Here is a 19,789-nt window from a genome sequence, read left to right as displayed (position 1 = left end):
TTACAGAAATGACCTAAAACGTAAGATAATTTCCACTTCTGACCTCAAACTTACACTGCGACTGGAATTTACGTTTGTAGAATTAGACTGCTATAAAAAGATATTAATAGGTATTTTATACAAGCCGCCTAAATTAAGACAGACTGATGATTTTGAAGAGGCATTAACAAATCTTATCTCGGCATACAATGACATTTAAATCATGGGTGACTTTAACACTGACCTTTTAAAGCAGACTAGTGACGCGAACAATCTACTGAATTTATTTCTTGCTACAAACATGACAATTGTATCCCTCAACGCTACTAATCACGTACATTACTCTGTCTGCATAAGTTATACCTCCCCCTGTAGGTGGGGGACACAGACGAAGAATACACCCACGGTATCCTCTGCTTGTCATAAGAGGCGACCAAGGGATTGTTGTATTAGAACCATAAAACTACTTGTGATTAGTACCAACATGCTGGGTCGCTTTTACTTGCGCGTAGTACCACTATGTTAGGTACCAAATAGGTTTGTGATTAGTAACAACAGAGTGCATTGCCGGCTTTTACAGTACTTGTGATTAGTACCACTTAGGAGGGACACCATGGTTCTGGCTTGCCTATGATTAGTACTCACCATATGAGGAACACCACAGGTTAGTGCAAGTCACTGTGGTTAGTACATGTATGTGATGAACACCATAGGTCTGTATTCCATGTGTGAATTTCATAACCTGTGAGTAGTACCATACTGTGTGGAATGCTGCAAATCTATGCTACTTTTGATTAGTACCACAACATGACAAATACCACGGTTCTACTTTTCTAGTGATAAGTACCATTATGAGGGGTCGATAACTTGGATTTTGGACCCCTTTAGACTAAAAGCATCATCGATTCAGTATTATGCTATAGTTGCAGTCCCTTGGTCAGTAATACTATTGTTTCACGTCAGTTTCTGTGAATGTGAGGCATTGTGAGTCGGATCCACATTGTTTTAAATTCATATTTACCCATTCATTTTTCGTCCTCACGTTTTGAATTCTGGTTAGTGGAGGATTTTGGACTTTTAATTTGTCATTCCATTTTGTCTCATTTTGTACCATTAGAGGCTGATGCACCTTCAAACAACAAGCATCATCAAGTAAACATCAGTCATATCTTAATTGATCTTCTTGTGACAAATTAACCTCAAAAAGTAATTAAGCACGGGCAGATCCCTGCTCTTGGCATCTCTTCACATGACGTGTTATTCTACACGAATACCTAAGTACAAACCACGCTACATTACAATACAAAACTTACGACATATGGACCGGAATAAAATACGCCACAATGCATACAACTTGCCTTGGGATGGTATACGTAATTTTCAGAACTTAACTCTAAAGTAAACAAATTCAATTCACTGGTACTGGAAATATTTGACAAGCACGCACCAAAGAAACAGGTAAGAATCACCCGATATTCTTCTGCGTGGCTGACGGCCAAGATAAGATCCGTTATGGCCAGTTGTGACAAACTATACAGACAAATGCATAGCACAGATGATTTCCAGCGGCACAAGATTCTGAGAAACAGAACCAAGCAGTTAATTAGCAATTCTAAATATAAATACTTTCAGGAACTGATGAACAATAACAGCCCGCGACAAAAATGTTGTAAATTGCGTATGTTAGGTATAGGTAAAGCCATAGAGCAACATGTACCAAGCATATCGCTAAAGGATTTAAATGATCATTTCGCTCAGCCAAGAATAGCCTCTAACTCCTTCCCTAAAAATTCACTACCCTTGTTTCAACAGCAGTCTGTGTATGAGAAATTCTCTTTTAGAAATGTCAGCTCGAATGAAGTTAAAGGTGTGATAAACTCTATTACATCTAATGCCACAGGTAATGATATTCCAATATCAGTGATTAAGGATATCTTAGGAGCTGTTCTGCCAATACTAACTCATATATTTAACTACTGCCTGACAAACGGAGTGTTCCCAGATGTTTAGAAAGATGCACTAATTAGACCGATCCCAAAGAGCTCCAAGTTAGATTCTCCTTCAGATTATCATCCAGTATCCATCCTACCACCCTTATCCAAGGTGCTTGAACGTCTAGTTCATACACAAGTTATTGAATACCTTACCGAGCATTCCCTCCTCAACCCCCTTCAATCCAGCTTCAGGAAAGGACATAGCACTGCGACAGCTTTACTACGAGTGACAGATGATATCATACGTGCAATATACCAACGGGACGTGATTGTACTGTCAGTATTAGATCTCAGTAGTGCCTTCGACATTGTCAACCCTCGGTTACTACTGCAGAAACTTTGAGAGTTAAATTTTAATAGTGTTTCACTTCAGGTTTTTTCCTCTCACCTTGAAAATCGCCAGCAATGTGTGACAGTTGGAAATGTGAGTTCAGGATGGCAAAGCAAGACTCTTGGTATCCTCAGGGGGTTGGTCCTCGGACCACTGTTATTTATCATCCAAATTAATGATATATCAAAAGCACTTAAATTCTGCAAATTGAAAGTGTACACAGATGATGTACAGATTTACTATAATTCAAAAGCGAGTAATATCAATACTGCAATTACTAAAATTCTGACCTTCAACATCATAGTGACTTTGCAAATAAAAACAGTTTATTAATAAACCCAAATAAAACTCAAGTTATTATTATTGGTACCAGTAAAAACCTATATTCCCTCAAGCAACAGGATATCTCCCAAATAATTTTAAAGTAGCTACTTTAAACTTGCAATGAGAGGAATTGTCTCTAATGTTTGCAGGTAGCGAATTCCATGACCTGGACACAGAGATTATGAAGAAGCGGTTGTAAACAGCATTGCAATTTATAGGTATGTCCAGGTAGGAGCCAGATCTTGTATTGTGTTCATGATAGGACGAGAGGTAAGAAAAAGATGAAGACAGATAGTTGGGAGTATTAGTGGAAAGTATTTTATGCAGAAGTGATAACATGTGAAGTTCATGGCGCTGTGCACTCGAAGCCACGACAGCTCCTTAATAAAAAGGTGATATATGAGCATATCACAGATTAAAGATACTAATTACGACCAAGGCCATACCATCGTTCAACTTTTACTTCAACAACAATAACAGCGATATTTTCAACAAAAAAGCAGACGTTATAAAACAACGAAGGATGTTCCTCCAACTCCTCAGCAAATCGTTTTAACTGCAAATTGTCTTAACATCGGCACTTTACAAGATTGTCCAATTTTGATAATGTTTTCATCGTTCATCGATGATTCGACTACGAATATTTGAACATTTTTTAACATATGTTTTTATATACACAGTAACACATAAGAACTTTACAGTATTCCTCAACTTCAAAGTTTTTATATATTATCTTAAAACTCTGTTCATCATTGTACAAATACACTACAGTTATCTGTGACCTGGATCCTAGGTCATTCTTTAAATTTTAATGGGTTTTTATGTCATATAACCCTGTCAACCATTTTAAATGTATTTAAAGGCAGATTTCATGTTGATTGTTGTTAAGATCCTTTTGTTTTATTTATTTACTGTGAACTGATGATGATTCCAAGGGAATTGAAACTGGTTTTCACTTAATAAATATTATGTATTATATAGAGTGTTGAATGGTGGAACATCCCTGAATTGATTCCTATTATATATAAGTCAAATGTCAACATGGAAATGGAAGTTATAAATTATGATAGTACGGCCAATCAGGCACATAAAAAAAGTTTACAGATATTTAAATTGAGGAAAAAGATAACAATCATTAACGAGGATATTGCCTTTTTGAAAGAATGCCTTCTCAATAATCTAACTCCTAAATTTTTAAGAGCCTATAACAAAAAACATTGGTCCATAATCTAAACACGTAACACCCATAATGAAACCAACAAAATATGGCTGAAGGAAGAATTAAAGTTCCTATATAGGATAAAGACCTTTTTAAATACTCAGCTCTATGAGTCACACTTTGAGGCAGCGCATAATCTTCCATCAACTTATTGGGATGATTTTCTCAGGCACACACTTTACAAAATAGAAAATATTTCTACTAAGAAACTGGACAATCTCAACAAGAAAATAGATAAACCTCAAAAAAAGTGCATGCCAGTCATAATGACACTACGTTGCCTAAGGTAAATGAGAGAGATGCCACACCTTGCTCCAACACAAACAATGAAATTCTCAATGAACATATTTTCAACCCCCCCCCATTGTCCGGCCCCGCGGTGTGGGGGGGGGCAACGCATCCGCCTATCTCCCGCGGCCCTGGGTTCGATTCCCGGCTGGGTCAGGGGTTTTTAATTGTAAATTATTAATATCCCTGGCCTGGGGACTGAGTGTTGTGTCGTCCTTAATGTTCCTTTCCTCACATTCAACACACTACACTTCCTCCATTCCAATTACACGCAGGTTCATATCGCATGGTGCAAGTAGGGGCAAAAGATCTTTATAGGTCGATGCCCTGAACAAATAGTATTTTTTAAAAAACATTAAAAGTATTTCCAATAATTAAGTCCGAATACACACATTAGTTCTCATTTCTTTTCTTTTTTTCTTCTTCCTCAGACATCCACCTTTTATGACATTATGCCATACAACCAAGGCCATACCGTCATTCAACTTCTACTTCAACAATAACAATAACAGCGACATTTTCAACAACAGAGCAGACATTATTAAACAACGAAGGATGTTCCCCAAGTCCTCAGCAAATCATTTTAACTGCAAATTGTCTTAACATCCGCACTTTACAAGATTGTCAATTTTGATAAAAGTTTTTATCCTTCATCGACGATTAGACTACAAATATTTGAACATTTTAACATATGTTTTTATATGCACAGTAACATATAAGAACTTTACAGTATTCCTCAACTTCAAAGTTTTTATATATTATCTTAAAACTGTGTTCAACATTGTACAAACGTACTGCAGTTATCTGCGACCTGGATCCTAGGTCATTCTTTAAATTTTATTGTGTTTCTATGTCATATAACCCTGTCAACCATTTTAAATGTATTTAAAGGCAGATTTCATGTTGATTGTTGTTAAGATCCTTTTGATTTATTTATTTACTGTGAACTGATGATGAATCCAAGGGAATCAAAACCGGTTTTCACTTAATAAATGTTACGTATTATAGAGTGTTGAACGGTGGAACATCCCTCAATTGATTCCTGTTTTATCGACGGTAAGAAAGCTGGAGACTATTTTCTCACTCAACGAGAATGGAAAACAGACCTGGAATGAATCAAGAGGGTACTGATGATGTTCGAGGATGCTTATTGAAATTGCCAAAGAAATCATTACACTGAGCGAGCCAGGCTACTCATATGGCACACTTCCAGCAAGAAAACACAACAAGTCGTATGTCTTTAACAACTCCATGAAACTTGTAGCCAGCTTCTTTGGTTATTGCATAATTTTAAAAAATTTGTGGCTCTCCCCCATTTTAACTTTTACTCTGTGGAATCTAATACAGATATCCTGTAATTCAGAAGAGATTGCACACATTTGCTATTATTGGTTTTAACCCGTGAAAGCCCAATGTCACCTACAGGTGACACCTAATATTAATAACATTTCCTGCTCATCAGGCTGCTTGAACTTCTCTGCCTGTTGGAAGTATTTAAAGAAAGGTCTTATAATTTGAAATGGACTCTTTGTGAACTCGCAGCCTGTTCTGATCAGTCAGCTCTCGCTCAGAAAAAAGAGGAAACAGACTGGATTGAAGTGGTGAAGCAACCGCATGTTATTGTGGCATGGAAAGCATGTGACAAAACATAATTTTATTTTGCATTTTATGCATGTATATAGCTTAAAGGTTCAATAATGAAAGTGATACATTCTTAAGCATAATATTATAATTCAAGCATATGTTATTGCCATGAAAAAGCATGGTGTCACCTGTAGGTGACATTGGTCACATCAAGTAGGCCTTTTTGTCCAGTTTCAGTTATGAACAGTATCTGATATTCACTCCATGTTTTTTCTCTCTCTTCAGTCTGACATTGGATGAGCTACTACAAATGTTGGAAGATGACAGTAATAATGCACCCCAGATGATATTATTATGTTTCCTCAAAATGATGGGCAGTTTACGGATGAGGGAGGTGGCGATGAAGCAACTGATTCTGTCGATGTCAATCCCCTTCCTGGTAGAATATCGAGGTTGACAGTGTAAATATATGTGATATCAGCTTATGATGGTAAGCCGATACCTTCTAATGAAATTCAGCAGGCATCTAGTCTTTCTAGGACAAATAAACCAGCATCTTCTACGAAAAGATACAATACATTGTGAGCAGCTACAGAGAAGAATAATTCTTATTCTTATCCGTATTTTATTTTCCGAATGGGTATGGTGACGTGCATAAGGAACCTTCTGAATATGACGGATCGCAACTGTCTGCAGTTCAGTTTTTTTAGTTACTGCTCATAGAAGAAGAAGAATCTCATTGTGAAAATGTCCAAGTTATACGCTCCGCACACGAACCATATGCTAGACATAACTGTGGTCAATTGATACGCGATTTGGTTACCTCATAGACTTTGAGCCTTACCAAGGGCCTAAATTGGCTCCGAATTCGGGACAGTCCGAATATGCGTTAGGGACAGCAGTTGTCCTCACACTTAAATGTATGTTACCAGCAAGCTGCGAACTGTAACTATACTGACCAATGTCACCTACAGGTGACACCCCTATATTTTCTTTTTGGACCACGTTTCCTGCAGATTTTTGGTTTTGCATTGTTTTTTGTAGTGTAGCTAACATAATCTGAAAGGAAATACATAGATTTATGTCCTGCACTGTGTTTGGGCTTTGACGGGTTAAATTTATACATTAAAATTGTGGAGGTTTATATGAATCAACCTGTATTTACTCTGTCTAGTAGCTACTTGAGTTTTTCCAGACACATAGTTGTTGCTGTAAATGATGTTGAATAAAAAATACAAACACCTTCTTTGAGGTAGTAACTGCTTTAATATTTTCAAGTTTAGTGGAGACAAGCCTGTCTTCTGGTTAGTCACAGCTATAGTGAACATTTGCATACAAAAATGAATATGAATTAAACCAATCTAGATGCAACAAACTCTTAATAGTTGAAACAATAGAGTAAATGAGGGGTTCTGTATTAACTGAAAGCTTCCTCATAACTCATAACATTTAAACGAAGGAAGTACACCACTACCGCCAACCAAAGGGCAGGTAGGTCCAACAGGATGAAGAAATTTTGGGAGTGGAAGAAGAAGCTGAAAAGCTCACTCTGTTTAATACTCTTAGACTTTAATGTATATGACTGCTTAAAGTGCTCTAAACTATGTAAACAAACAAAAAAGAAAGATTTTCCAGATATTTAAATAACTAGTAAACCTCTGTTAAACTTTTTTATCTTCACTGGATGACATTTTCTTGAATAATAGACAGGCACATGTGCTAGTCAGAGAGCACCAGCAATAAACAAACGAAGGCAGTGTAGAAGCAAAAAGTTGTGATCAGTAGCAACCGGTTCTGGGCAATGTTAGCTATTATTAAAGCCTTAAAATTTCACAAAATACCAATTACTACTCCTAAAAAGTACTTGTTTTATTGGATACTACTTAAAATTGTATAGTTGTTGCTACCCAAAATTTGCATTTGTTTATTCAACAACTTTTCAGAAAGTGTTAAAACTAGGTAGTTGGCACTACTTAGTATTTATTTGCTTTTATTCACTTGGCACATTAACACAAATTCTCTTGGTGACATGGAAATGATAAAAATTCATTGAAAACTATTATACTGTCGCTGTGGAGCAGCAGTTCATGATTACAGTGGTTTATTTTAGGAGAGTATCTTCTGAAATGCATATTTTCTGTAAGAGTTCTCTTTACACAAAGTTTTAGTTAGTTGGCTACTATGGATCTAATTAAAAAGGTGTTAAAATTTTACCTAAATAGAACAAGTATTACCAATTGTTTTTTGTAACATTCAGTTTATTATTTTGTTGAAAGGTTCAGAGTCCTTCAAACAAGCTGGTATGGTACGTCCCTCTATGTCATATGTTTGTTGCCCATTTCCTATACGGTAACTTTCATTTTTTCACCTGGTTTTCATTATGATTCAAAAACTTTTCAAGTTATTTGCATAAAATTTTAGCTTGTTTCTTTGACACAAGTAATTGAATGTTTTAAATTAGTACTGCATGTTGTTTATAGAAGTCTTAAAATTGTGTAAATATTGAATGACTTATTGTCTACAGAGCAAACACCATTTAGTTGCAGACTAGTTTTTGAATTATGCTGAAAACAATGTGTAAAAATGAAAGTTACAGAAAATAAAATAATGAATATACAAATATGATGACATTTTTATAGATATTTATACATTTGAAAATGCAAATATTATTTCAAAATAATGTTAACGAATATATGTTAAAAACATAAAATTTGACTTAAATTACATTTGTAGTTGAATTTTAACTATATTATTATGTCAGTGAAAAGTGTTAAAATTCCTCTCTAAAGCAAATGTTAATTTTTCCAGCTCAATTATATGACGGACGAGTGTATTATTAACAATTGAAATAGTCCTAGAGCCTGCCACTTACCTGGTACTTTCAAAATTACAGATTGAAGTATTCAAGTTATCTTCTTGGCTAATGACATACTGGTAACCTTCTTTATATGTCTACAGAGTAGATTATGACTGTAACTGTACATTTTTCTTCTAATGTTTCAATTAGAAGCTATCGTCACCTTTCATTTAAACAACAAGTTGCTGAACTTAAGATCATTAATTATTGTAATTGCTTGTGAAACCATGCCTCAAATGAAAAGAAAAGCAGATGATAAAAGATGATGCTGTTAAAACTGTTGCTGTTACATGATGTGCCAGGGTAAACTCATTATTTATTCAGAGATTCATTGAAAATCAGCAATTCTAAAAACATTGATGTTGTTGGGCATTACACAGGACCTCAAACAACTGTTGTTTATCAGAGAATTGTTATTCTCAAATTCAGCTGTACTGTAGCAGCATTATAATCTTCACAGAATCAAGGTATTGGTGACTTCATGAAGGAAAGCTGAAAGGTGACGACTGATTCTGAAAATATTGTTTGTTGTTTGGATTACTGAAAAACATTCAAAACTATTTCTCAACAATGGAGTTTAATACTTTTTGTTACGTATTTGGTAAAGCCGGCTTTACATTTACGAGTAACTCGTATACGAGCGCTCCGTATCTGAGTAGGAAACGCGTTTACATGTATGGTGCTTACTCGTATAAGAGTACAGTTTCCAATATGGCTCCAAGCAGACGAAAACGTCTTGCTCTGGCTGGTATCTTGCTGTTTTGTTTTAAAACAAGAAAACAGAAAGAAGCGAAAAAAAGTCAGAAGCGTTTGGGTTAAATAATCCTTGAAGAAAAGATCCGTTTTTGGAATACAGGAACATTTACCAGTTGATTTATTAAACGAGGGAGAAGATGGTTATAGAAACTTCTTAAGGATGGATTTTAGTACATTTGAAATGTTGCACCATTTGGTAAATGGAGGAAATGACTTTTATAATACCGGTACCGATATGCTAAAAACTGGTATATTATTAGTAATTCATGTTTTCCAGGTTGCTCCTCATATCTCCAAAGAAAATACTCAGTTAAGAAGTTGTATTAGTTCTCAGCTGCAACTGGCAGTGACTCTGAGATTTTTAGCTACAAATCATTAGAATTCTTGACGCGTATATAAGCCTCAACTATTTCCTTGTTTATTCCAAAAGTTGTTGATTTTTAAACTAGATCCGTAGTTATGTTTAACATTTCCACTTTACCTTCATAGGCCTTATTTCTCGCATTGATGTCCCAATATTGAGAACACTTAACGTTCCACAGGCACTCCGCATTGTAGTATCAATCAATGAACTCCTCCAGATTTTCACCAGACATCATGCAATATTTAGTCTCCGCCATTTTTAAAACAGTTGAACTCGGATGCAAGTCGGAAGTCTCTCTACTTTGATTGCTATTCGCATACGGCTACGAGTTCGTACGAGTCATCGTTTACATTTACGATTTCTTATGCGAGTCATTCCGAATAGCCCACTCGTATAAGAGTTACTCGTAAATGTAAAGCCGGCTTAAGATTATTTGTAACTTTTACCTCCAGTAATATTTATATTATGGTGTTTTACTTCTTTTCACATATTGTTGTAAAATGTACATAGTTCCTTTGTAAATAAACTTGAGAGTTGGCTTTGTTGTAAACATTATTCTTCTAATTGGACAGAAATCTGAAACATTAACTTGTAATTAATTCCAAGGTATTTTATTTTCTTATATGAATTAAAGTTATATGGTCATATTATTATCAGATATTTCATCACACTCGACCCCTGTAAAATGTAATCTAAGCAGTGTGGCATGATAACAACTGTCAGTTTCATTGGTCGCAGCATATGCATTATATTATAATTACTTTTTCAGGACTCCAGTATAAAATGGTTTTAAAATTTATTGTAAAATTGTAAACCCATTTCCTCATCCCAAGATGGTGTAGTGTTTTCAGACAAACTTCGAGTGGAGGTAAGCTGCATATACTACCTTTTAAACCATAGACCAGCCCTGCTGCCAGTCTTAAATATTCAGCCGTTCTGGGGATCGAACCCTGCCCTCCAATGACAGCTGCTAATAGATACAACTGTGTCAAAATGTGTTCAATGTTGGTTTCTGTTTATTTGTTGATACAAGTCGAATATTTTCAAAAAGAAGAGCGTAGGAGTGTAGAGAAATCATCAACTCATAGAAAACCTTTAAAGTGGACATATAACACAATGTTCAGGAAGGAACTCTGGTACTGGCACCTCCAAGTGGTACACCACTAAAACTAAGATCTCAAGACAATGTGTGGTGCTGGAATAATGTACTTTGGATGGCTTTAGATTCCACACAGCAAGCAGAAGGCAATATAGTGCTAAACACAACTTCTATTGTTAACAAGAAACAAGCAATTGACACGGGTGTGGTATCGGTGGCTCACAAGGGAAATCACCGACTCAATTTTTCCTTCATTCTATCTGAGAGATGGTATTTTCAAGGTTTAAAATTTTATTTCTCAGCTCCTACTTAACAAATTGAGATAATTACATGTTGTAAACCTCATGATTAATCCGTATTGAAAGTTGTTATGACTTAAAAACCAATGAAGGTATTTATTAATCCACCTATTCAATATTTTTTGTCCACTTATATGTGGTTACAAATACATACTAACATTTAACACTTTTAGGACATGTTTCACCCTTTCTATAGGGCATCTTAATACAATATTAAAAATATTACACATAACATTAAAAAAGAAGCTAGAAAATTAGTCTTGTAACCTTATTACTTAAAATATTGGTTCATATAATGTGAAAATGGAATACATTTGATAAAATCATGATAATATGGAGCACTGTCTATGGTCATTCTAAAATCATTTGGTCCGAGACTAAAACTTCTTATATAAATTTTGAAGTTCTAATAAAAGGGTTAAATTAAATTTGTCTCTTATTTCTTTTAATGCGATAGTACACACATATTTTATCTAACAACATAAAAGCGATATCACAAACACAGAAAAATGTCTTGCAAAAGACGAGGTCAAGGTCGCTGCTTTTGTCATTAATGTGAAGGTAATAAAACACTCGAAGGGTAGTTGTAAATAATGTGGAAACTGAAGCCTCGGTATACAATCGTGAGAAATGTGGAACGTCATGCAGGCATAATTTTGTAAAGCACACTTGCCAAGAGCTTTCAGTAGTCTACTGGAATAATCGTTCTGTGTTTGTTAAAGACAGTTACCCACTACCTTCCGTTATATCAGTAAACACTCGTTTCTCTTCTTAACAAACACAGAACGATTATTCCAGTAGAGTATTGAAAGCTCTTGGCAAGGGTGCTCTTACAATATTATGCCTGCATGACGTTCCACATTTCTCACAATCCTATACCGAGGCTTCAGTTTCCACATTATTTACAACTATCCTTCGAGTGTTTTACTACCTTTACATTAATGACAAAAGCAGCGACCTTGACCATGTCTTTTGCAAGACATATTTTTCTGTGTTTGTGATATCGCTTTTATGTTGTTAGAAAAAAAAATGTATGTACTATCGCAATAGGAGAAATAACAGACAAATTTAATTGAACTATTTTATTAGAACTTCTAAATTTATATAAGAAGAAGTTTTAATCTCAGACCAAATGATTTTAGAATGACCATAGGCAGTGCTCCATTCACATATTATCATGATTTTATCAAATGTATTCGTGCCGGCCCCGTGGTGTAGGAGTAGCATGCTTGCCTCTTACCCGGAGGTCTCGGGTTCGATTCCTGGCCAGGTCAGGGATTTTTACCTGGACCTGAGGGCTGGCCCAAGGTCCACTCAGCCTACGTGATTAGAATTGAGGAGCTATCTGACGGTGAGATAGCAGCCCCGGTCTAGGAAGCCAAGAATAATGGCCGAGAGGATCCGTTGTGCTGACCACGCGACACCTCATAATCTGCAGGCCTTCAGGCTGAGCAGCGGTTGCCTGGTAGCCCAAGGGCTGTAGTGCCATGGGGTTTGGTTTTGTTTGGTTTATCAAATGTATTCCATTTTCACATTATATGTGCCAGTATTTTAAGTAATAAGGTTACAAGGCTAATTTTCTAGCTTCTTTTTTAATATTATGTGTAATATTTTTAAGATTGTATTAAGGCTGAAGATTTCCTATAGAAAGGGCGAAATATGTCCCGAAAGTGTTAAGTGTTAGTATGTATTTGTAACCACATATAAGTGTACAAAAAATATTGAATAGGTGGATTAATAAATACCTTCATTGGTTTTTAAGTCATAAATTGAGATAAAATGAAGTGCAAGGAAATTCTGTATGTGCCAGGCTGAGCGGTTCAGGCAGTTGAGCCGCTGGCCTTCTGACCCCATCTTGGCATGTTCGATCCTGGCTCAGTCCGGTGGTATTTGAAGGTGCTCAAATGCATCGGCCTCATGTCGGTAGATTTACTGGCACATAAAAGAATTCCCGTGGGACAAAATTCTGGCACCTCGGCCTCTCCAAAAAATGTAAAAGTAGTTAGTGGAATGTGAAGCCAACAACATTATTATTATTATTATTATTATACATTCTGTATGTCCCTACTTCAATATTTGCAAGTTAAAAAAATGGTTGAGACATTTTTGTGTTTATTTAAACTCAATAACAGACAAATAAAACTGTCAAAAAATATGTCATCTCTGCATTGTGCGTAATACCATCTCTCTCAAAATTCTGACAAGAAATTAATGTGCAGGGAGACACTGCTGATAAATATCAATAAGGTGAAATTTCCAAGTGCTTTATTTGTTCTCTCTCTCAGGAACAAGGCTTTCGTAGCTTGTGTTAATGTCTTTTTTTTTTTTTTTTAAATTACAATTTGCTTTACGTCATACTTAAACAGATAGGTCTTATGGCGACGATGGGATAGAAAAGTGCTGGGAGTGGGAAGGAAGCAACCGTGGTCTTGATTAAGGTACAGCCCCAGCGTTTGCCTGGTGTGAAAATGGGAAACCACAGAAAACTATCTTCAGGACTGCTGACAGTGGGGTTCGAACCCACTATCTCTCGAATGCAAGTTGACAGCTCCGTGACCCAAATCGTGCCTCCCACTCGCTCGGTTGTTTTATATTCCGGTATCCTTAATGACTCAGGCTGTTGCGCACTGATCAGAATTTTTTTCTCACTGGGGCGTGATAGCCAAGTGATATCATCACTGGCTCCTGCCTGAAGACGCCATGGTTTAAGCCCCAGCCAATGCATGTAGGTTAAATGTGGCCCTGTGGTTCAGATTCTACATAAAGCTCAAGGTTCCTTGGCCCTGATCACAATATCATCAGTTACATAACTACTTTTTCTCTTTTTCTTTTTTTTTTCCCTTCCTGTAGTAGACTTCATGGTGGCAGAACGTTTGATCAAACTTTGTGGCACTATTTATACTGCATAGTGAGTCAGACTGGGCCTATAAATGTGCCATTTGTGGTTGAACAGAGCAGAGCGTTGCTGTTACTTTCTCAAGCACTGGAAGCATAGGTCTCTTTGTTCCTAGAGCAGTTCACGTTCTCTTGGTAGGATAGATCATGGGAGATTACAGACAAAAGTGATGGCAATTGGACTAGACAAAAAAGTGGTTGAATGGGTGGCTACTTTTCTAGAAAACAGAACTCGGAAAATTAGAGCAGGTGAAGGGTTATCTCACCCTGTATGATTAAGAAGGGGGTTCTGCAGGGCAGTATTATTGGACCTTTGTGTTTTCTTATATATAAAACTGATATCAGTAAAGATCTGGAATCACAGATACGGATATTTGCAGATGATGTTATACTGTATAGAGTAGTAGATGAGTTGCAGGATTGTGAGCAACTGCAGGGGGACTTAATGTAATGAGATGGATAGCAGACAATGGTATGAATGTAAATGGGATGAAAAGTCAAGTTGTAAGTTTCACCAAGAGAAAAAGTCCTCTCGGCTTTAATTATTGTGTTGATGGGGTGATGGTATCTCATGGGGAACAATGTAAATACGTAGGTGTTAATTATAAGGAATGATCTTCATTGAGATAATCATATTAACGAGGTAGTTGAGAAAGGTTACAGATCTCTTCACATGGTTATGAGAGTATTTAAGAGTTGTTGTAAGGATGTAAAGGAGAGGCCGTATAAGCCTCTGTAAGACCTCAGGTAAGAGTATGGAACCGTGGTGGTGGTGGTGGTGGTGATTATTGTTTTAAGAGGAAGTACAACTAGGCAGCCATCCTCTATATAACACTAATCAGAGAGAAAATAGGGAAGGTACCCGACACTTCAAAAAATGAAGGTATCAGCCAAAGGAAGACAAGGGCCGCGAAGGGCATGAAAATGAAAGACTCCCTAGGCCTCCATACGTAATTCCGTCAGGGTTGGAAAAGAACAAGAGTTGACCAAGTGAGGTCAGATAAGATAGATGAAAGTGAGGAGCCTGGAACCCTCACCAGGACTACTTGATACAAGAATGAAAAAAAATTCAAAGGAAAGCAGCACAAGGTGTTCTGGGTGACTTTCGACAAAGGTGTAGTGTTACTAAAATGTTGCAAATTTTGGGCTGGGAAGACTTGGGAGTAAAGATACAAGATGCTCGACTATGCAGTATGTGAAGTCAAATAAATATTAAAGTTTATTCCACCTATTTATGTATTGAATAGGTGGAATAAATAAACTTTAATATTTATTTGACTTCATTGTACATTTCAATACGGACCAAAATATGAGAATTATAACATGTTATGCAGTATGTTTCGATCTGTCAGTGGTGAGTTGGTGTGGAATGACATAAGCAGAAGAATAAGCTTGAGTGGAGCTTTTAAAAGTAGAGAAGATGATAATATAAAGTAAAAGTTGGAATTGAAGACAACAGATTGGGGCAAATATTCATTATAGGACGAGGAGTAAGGGATTGGAATAATTTAACAAGGGAAATGATCGATAAATGTCCAAGTTTGTTGAAAACATTTAAGAAAAAGCTAGGTAAACAATTATAAATAAATGTATATATGAGGTAAACAATTATACCACTTAGTCGAGCAGCTCTTCTTCTTTCTCTCAATTCTTCCCAACCCAAACATTGCAACATTTTTTTAACGCTACTCTTTTGTCGGAAATGGAATCTGCCACCTGGGCAACTGCCCTAAATGCAGCTCATTGATGATTAATTGATTGTTGATTCCACCTGTTTTCTAAATCCTCCTGTTGAATATTTTCTGTCCAGTATTCCTTGGAAGGCTGTTGCTGTTGTTCTCTCCTGACTAATATTATTAGGATTTCAAAACCTACAGAGTATTCTGTTTTTAAGCCCATCCTTTTATTGAAGTGATTATTGAATTCCACGAACTAGGAACCTTACCAACTGATTTTATTAAAAGTAGAACAATTATACTCCCCAATAAAGGAAATGCAAGCGATTGTTCGAATCATAGAACATTCTCACATTTCTAAGATTTTTCTTATCATGATTAAAGACAAAATTAGAAGGAAAATAGAACAACAATTGGATAATGATTAATATGGCTTTAGAACACAGAAAGGAGCTAAAATAAGGAGGATTTAGAAAACAGGTGGAATCAACAATCAATCAATCTGTCATCAATGAGCTGTATTTAGGGCGGTTGCCCCAGGTGGCAGATCCCATATAAATTGTTTACATATATACATTTATTTATTTATTGATTACCTAGCTTTTTCTTAAATGTTTTCAACAAACTTGGAAATTTATCGAACATTTTCCTTGATAAATTATTCCAATCCCTTACTCCTCATCCTATAAATGAATATTTGCCCCAATCTGTTGTCTTGAATTCCAACTTTTACTTCATATTATCATCTTCTCTACTTTTAAAAGCTCCACTCAAGCTTATTCGTCTACTTATGTCATTCCACGCCAGCTTACCACTGACAGCTCGAAACATACCGCAAATTACAAGTTATAAATCTCATCGTTGGGTCCGTATTGAGAAATGTATACCTTTCTAAAAGAATTTTTTGAGTTCACCTTTTCAATACTGTATGTTTTTTTATTTATTTACATATATATTTTTTACATTAATATTTTCTCATAAGCAGGACATGTTTTGCCTATTCTTTAGACATCTTCAGCCACTGTCCCTACTACCCAAGATCAAAATAGCCAGGATCTTAGATTTTACTAATAATAAAATACTTAAAATGGTTATGCTGACATGAATAATTTTAACTAAAAGTATGTGATGTGAATAGTTATGACTAGTAAATTGTGTTAACGTGTACCATTCATAAAAACATTAAGCTTGTATACAGTTGCTCTGTCTAAAGAGGGGGAGTTTAAAATTATTGTGCATTTGATAAAAACATAATTATGTGCTTTAAAAAACTTGTGATGACATTAGTTGGTTTAGGTTATTTAGTCTGTAATATCTAATGTGTGTGCTGTCACTGGAATCTTGATGGACCTGAGTATCACCTTTGGAATAAATTTGGTAGCGTTTCCATAAGATATTACGTGATCCATTGTCTGAATATTGCTTTGTGGTGACTGAATTATGTAAAATCCTGTCGCTGTGTGGGTTTGAAGAGTGGACTTCTCAAGGTTGTTGTGACATTGTCTGAAAGTTGCTTTGTGGTGATTAAATTACATAAAATCCTGTCGCTGTGTGGGTTTGAAGAGCGGACTTCTCAAGGTTGTTGTGATATTTGTTGTTGCGTGTTTTAAAGGTTGACTTTGGTGGATTGAGAGTCTGTAACGAAAAAAATATGTCTTAGCTGTGAAGTTTGTGTGAACTGAAGTATAAAATGGAGATGTTAAGCAGGCTCTTACTCACCCCCTCGCTTCTCTTGCTACTGGCTTGCTCTTGTGACACGTGCTGTCCAACTTTCTTTTATTCATTTTATTATTATTATGTGTAGACACGCTCGCCAAGGTGCTACACTATTCATGTCAACTTAACCATTTTAAGTATTTTGTTATTAAGCAAAATCGAGGATCCTGGCTATTTTGATCTTAGGTAGTAGGAACAGCGGCTGAAGATGCCTACAGAATAGGCAAAACATGTCCCACTTATGAGATTATAATAATGTAAAACTATTTATGTAAATTAATAAATAAAAAATAAAAACATACAGTATTGAAAAGGTGGGACTCGAAAAATAAAAATAATTTTAGAAAGACATACCGCATAGTCAAGCATCTCGTCTCCTTACTCCCAAGTCTTCCCAGCCCAAAGTTTGCAATATTTTAGTAACACTACACTTTTGTCGGAAGTCACCCAGAACAAATCATGCTGCTTTCCTTTGAACTAGGAAGGCTATATTAGCATTATGTTAAATTCTGAAAAGAAGGATAGAAGTCAACAGGAAAACTTGGTAGCATTTATTGACTTGGAAAAAGCCTTTGATAATGTTGAGTGAAAATTGCTTTTCAAGTCATGAGGAATATAGGACTTGACTGGAAAAACAGATGCCTTATTCTGAATCTATATAAAGCTCAAACCATGCAAGTTAATATTAATGGTACTGCAAGAGAAGCAAAAATTAGAAGAGGAGTGCGACAAGGCTGCCCACTGTCACCAATTTCTTTAACTTGTTTATAGAAAATGCAGTAAGAGAAATGAAAGAGCATACTAAAGGGGTGAATTTTAATGGTATTCAGGTGCACAGTATCAGCTTTGCTGATGATATTGCTCTCTTAGCTAATTCTGAAAAGGATAATAGTAAGATGCTAAGAACATTGAACAATCCTTAGAAAAATTTAAAATACATGATAACAGAAAAAAAGAAGACACTTAAAATTAAATAACACACCAACAGAACAAGTCACAGAATTCTCCTATTTGGGTAGTGTAATTACCTCTGATAACAGATCCCTTTCAGAAATAGAGAAAAGAATAGTGGTAGCAAAACAAGCCTTCCAAAATATGAAAAACTTATTGCTAAACAACCATCTTAATTTGGAGACCAGAAAATCATTTCTCAAGACCTTTGTTTGGAGTGTGCTACTGTATGAGTGCAAAACCTGGACATTAGGAAAACAGGAAGAAACAAAACTTGAGGCTGCTGAAATGTGGTTTTGGAGAAGAATTACAAAAACAAGTTGGACAGATAAAAAACAAATGGCCTTGTTTTAAAGAACGCGAAAGAGGATTGATGTTTATTAAATACGATAAAGAAGAAGAAAACAAAGTTCCTTGGACACTTACTGAGACATGACTCCCTTCTCCAAATCATTATTGATGGTAAAGTACTTGGAAAGAGACCCAGGGGATGACCAAGGATGTCATACACATCAAGAACTCTGTCAGTGAACTGGCATGTGGTACATGAAGAGGCTAGCAGATGATTGTCAGACGTGGCTACAGCGACAAGGTATTGCCTTTAGTAGATGATGAGGATGATGATCCTTTTATTAACCCTTTGCACTCCAGTCACTTTGCAACTTCACTGTTAGTCCAATCCAATCAGTTTACTACAGAAAAACATTACACCTATAACATATTTTATGCTACAGTTTTATAAAAATGGAATAAAACCTTTGAAAACATGTCTCCCTGGGTCTTGTAATAAGGTCTCTACAGCCTGGTTATCACTGCTGTGTGATGTTTCTTGAATCCTCCACGGTCTAGTGTTAGCGAGTGTGCCTCTTACATGGAGGCCCAGATTCAATTCCCAGCTAGGTTAGGGAATTTTTCCTGGATCTGAGGGCTGATCTGAGGTTTATTCAGCCTATGTGAGGACTTATGACTGTGAAATACCAACCCTGGTCCAGAAAGCCAAGAATAACGACCAAGAGGATTAGCTGCACTTACTATGTGTTACCTTTAATCTGCAGGCCTTTGTGTTTAGCAGCACTCACTCAGTAGGCCAAGTCCCATCAGACCTATAGCACCATGGGTTTTTAAAAATTATTTTGTATACCCCTTTTATTTATTATTTATTTACATATTTTATGCCCACATTGGAGGACTTAAATCAAACCATATACACCTAAGTCTTCAAAGAATTCTTTTATATAAATAGACTGAAGTATTTTCTTGTTTAGTGGAGATGATATTATTTTATGAAAGTCTGTATTCTGTTCAGCTTATTGAAAGAAATCTCCCATTCTTTGCCATAATGAATATCAATATTTTAGTGAAAGGGATTTTTTATTGATACCTACACTTTCTGATGGTTCCCAGTCAAAGAATAGTTCATCGTCCATCAAGTCTTTTGTGGATACTGACGGTATTGA

General features: G+C 36.0%; 2 long non-coding RNA genes across 2 annotated transcripts; one reads left to right on the top strand and one right to left on the bottom strand.

The window, feature by feature from the left end:
• Window positions 1–290: 290 nt before the first annotated feature.
• LOC136883040 (uncharacterized) lies at window positions 291–10,246 on the top strand. Its single transcript, XR_010861213.2, has 2 exons — window positions 291–643; window positions 5,144–10,246. It is a non-coding gene; the product is annotated as an uncharacterized lncRNA (long non-coding RNA).
• LOC136883041 (uncharacterized) lies at window positions 10,173–19,773 on the bottom strand. The gene is made up of 3 exons (XR_010861214.1): window positions 19,718–19,773; window positions 19,375–19,435; window positions 10,173–10,272 (listed from the first exon to the last, which is right to left on the bottom strand). It is a non-coding gene; the product is annotated as an uncharacterized lncRNA (long non-coding RNA).
• Between the last annotated feature and the right edge of the window lie 16 nt (window positions 19,774–19,789).

Source organism: Anabrus simplex, chromosome 11, assembly GCF_040414725.1.
Source record: "Anabrus simplex isolate iqAnaSimp1 chromosome 11, ASM4041472v1, whole genome shotgun sequence".
NCBI classification, from domain to species: Eukaryota; Metazoa; Arthropoda; class Insecta; order Orthoptera; family Tettigoniidae; genus Anabrus; species Anabrus simplex.
Note: the sequence above shows the minus strand (reverse complement) of the source record. Positions and strands in the feature narration are given on the sequence as shown.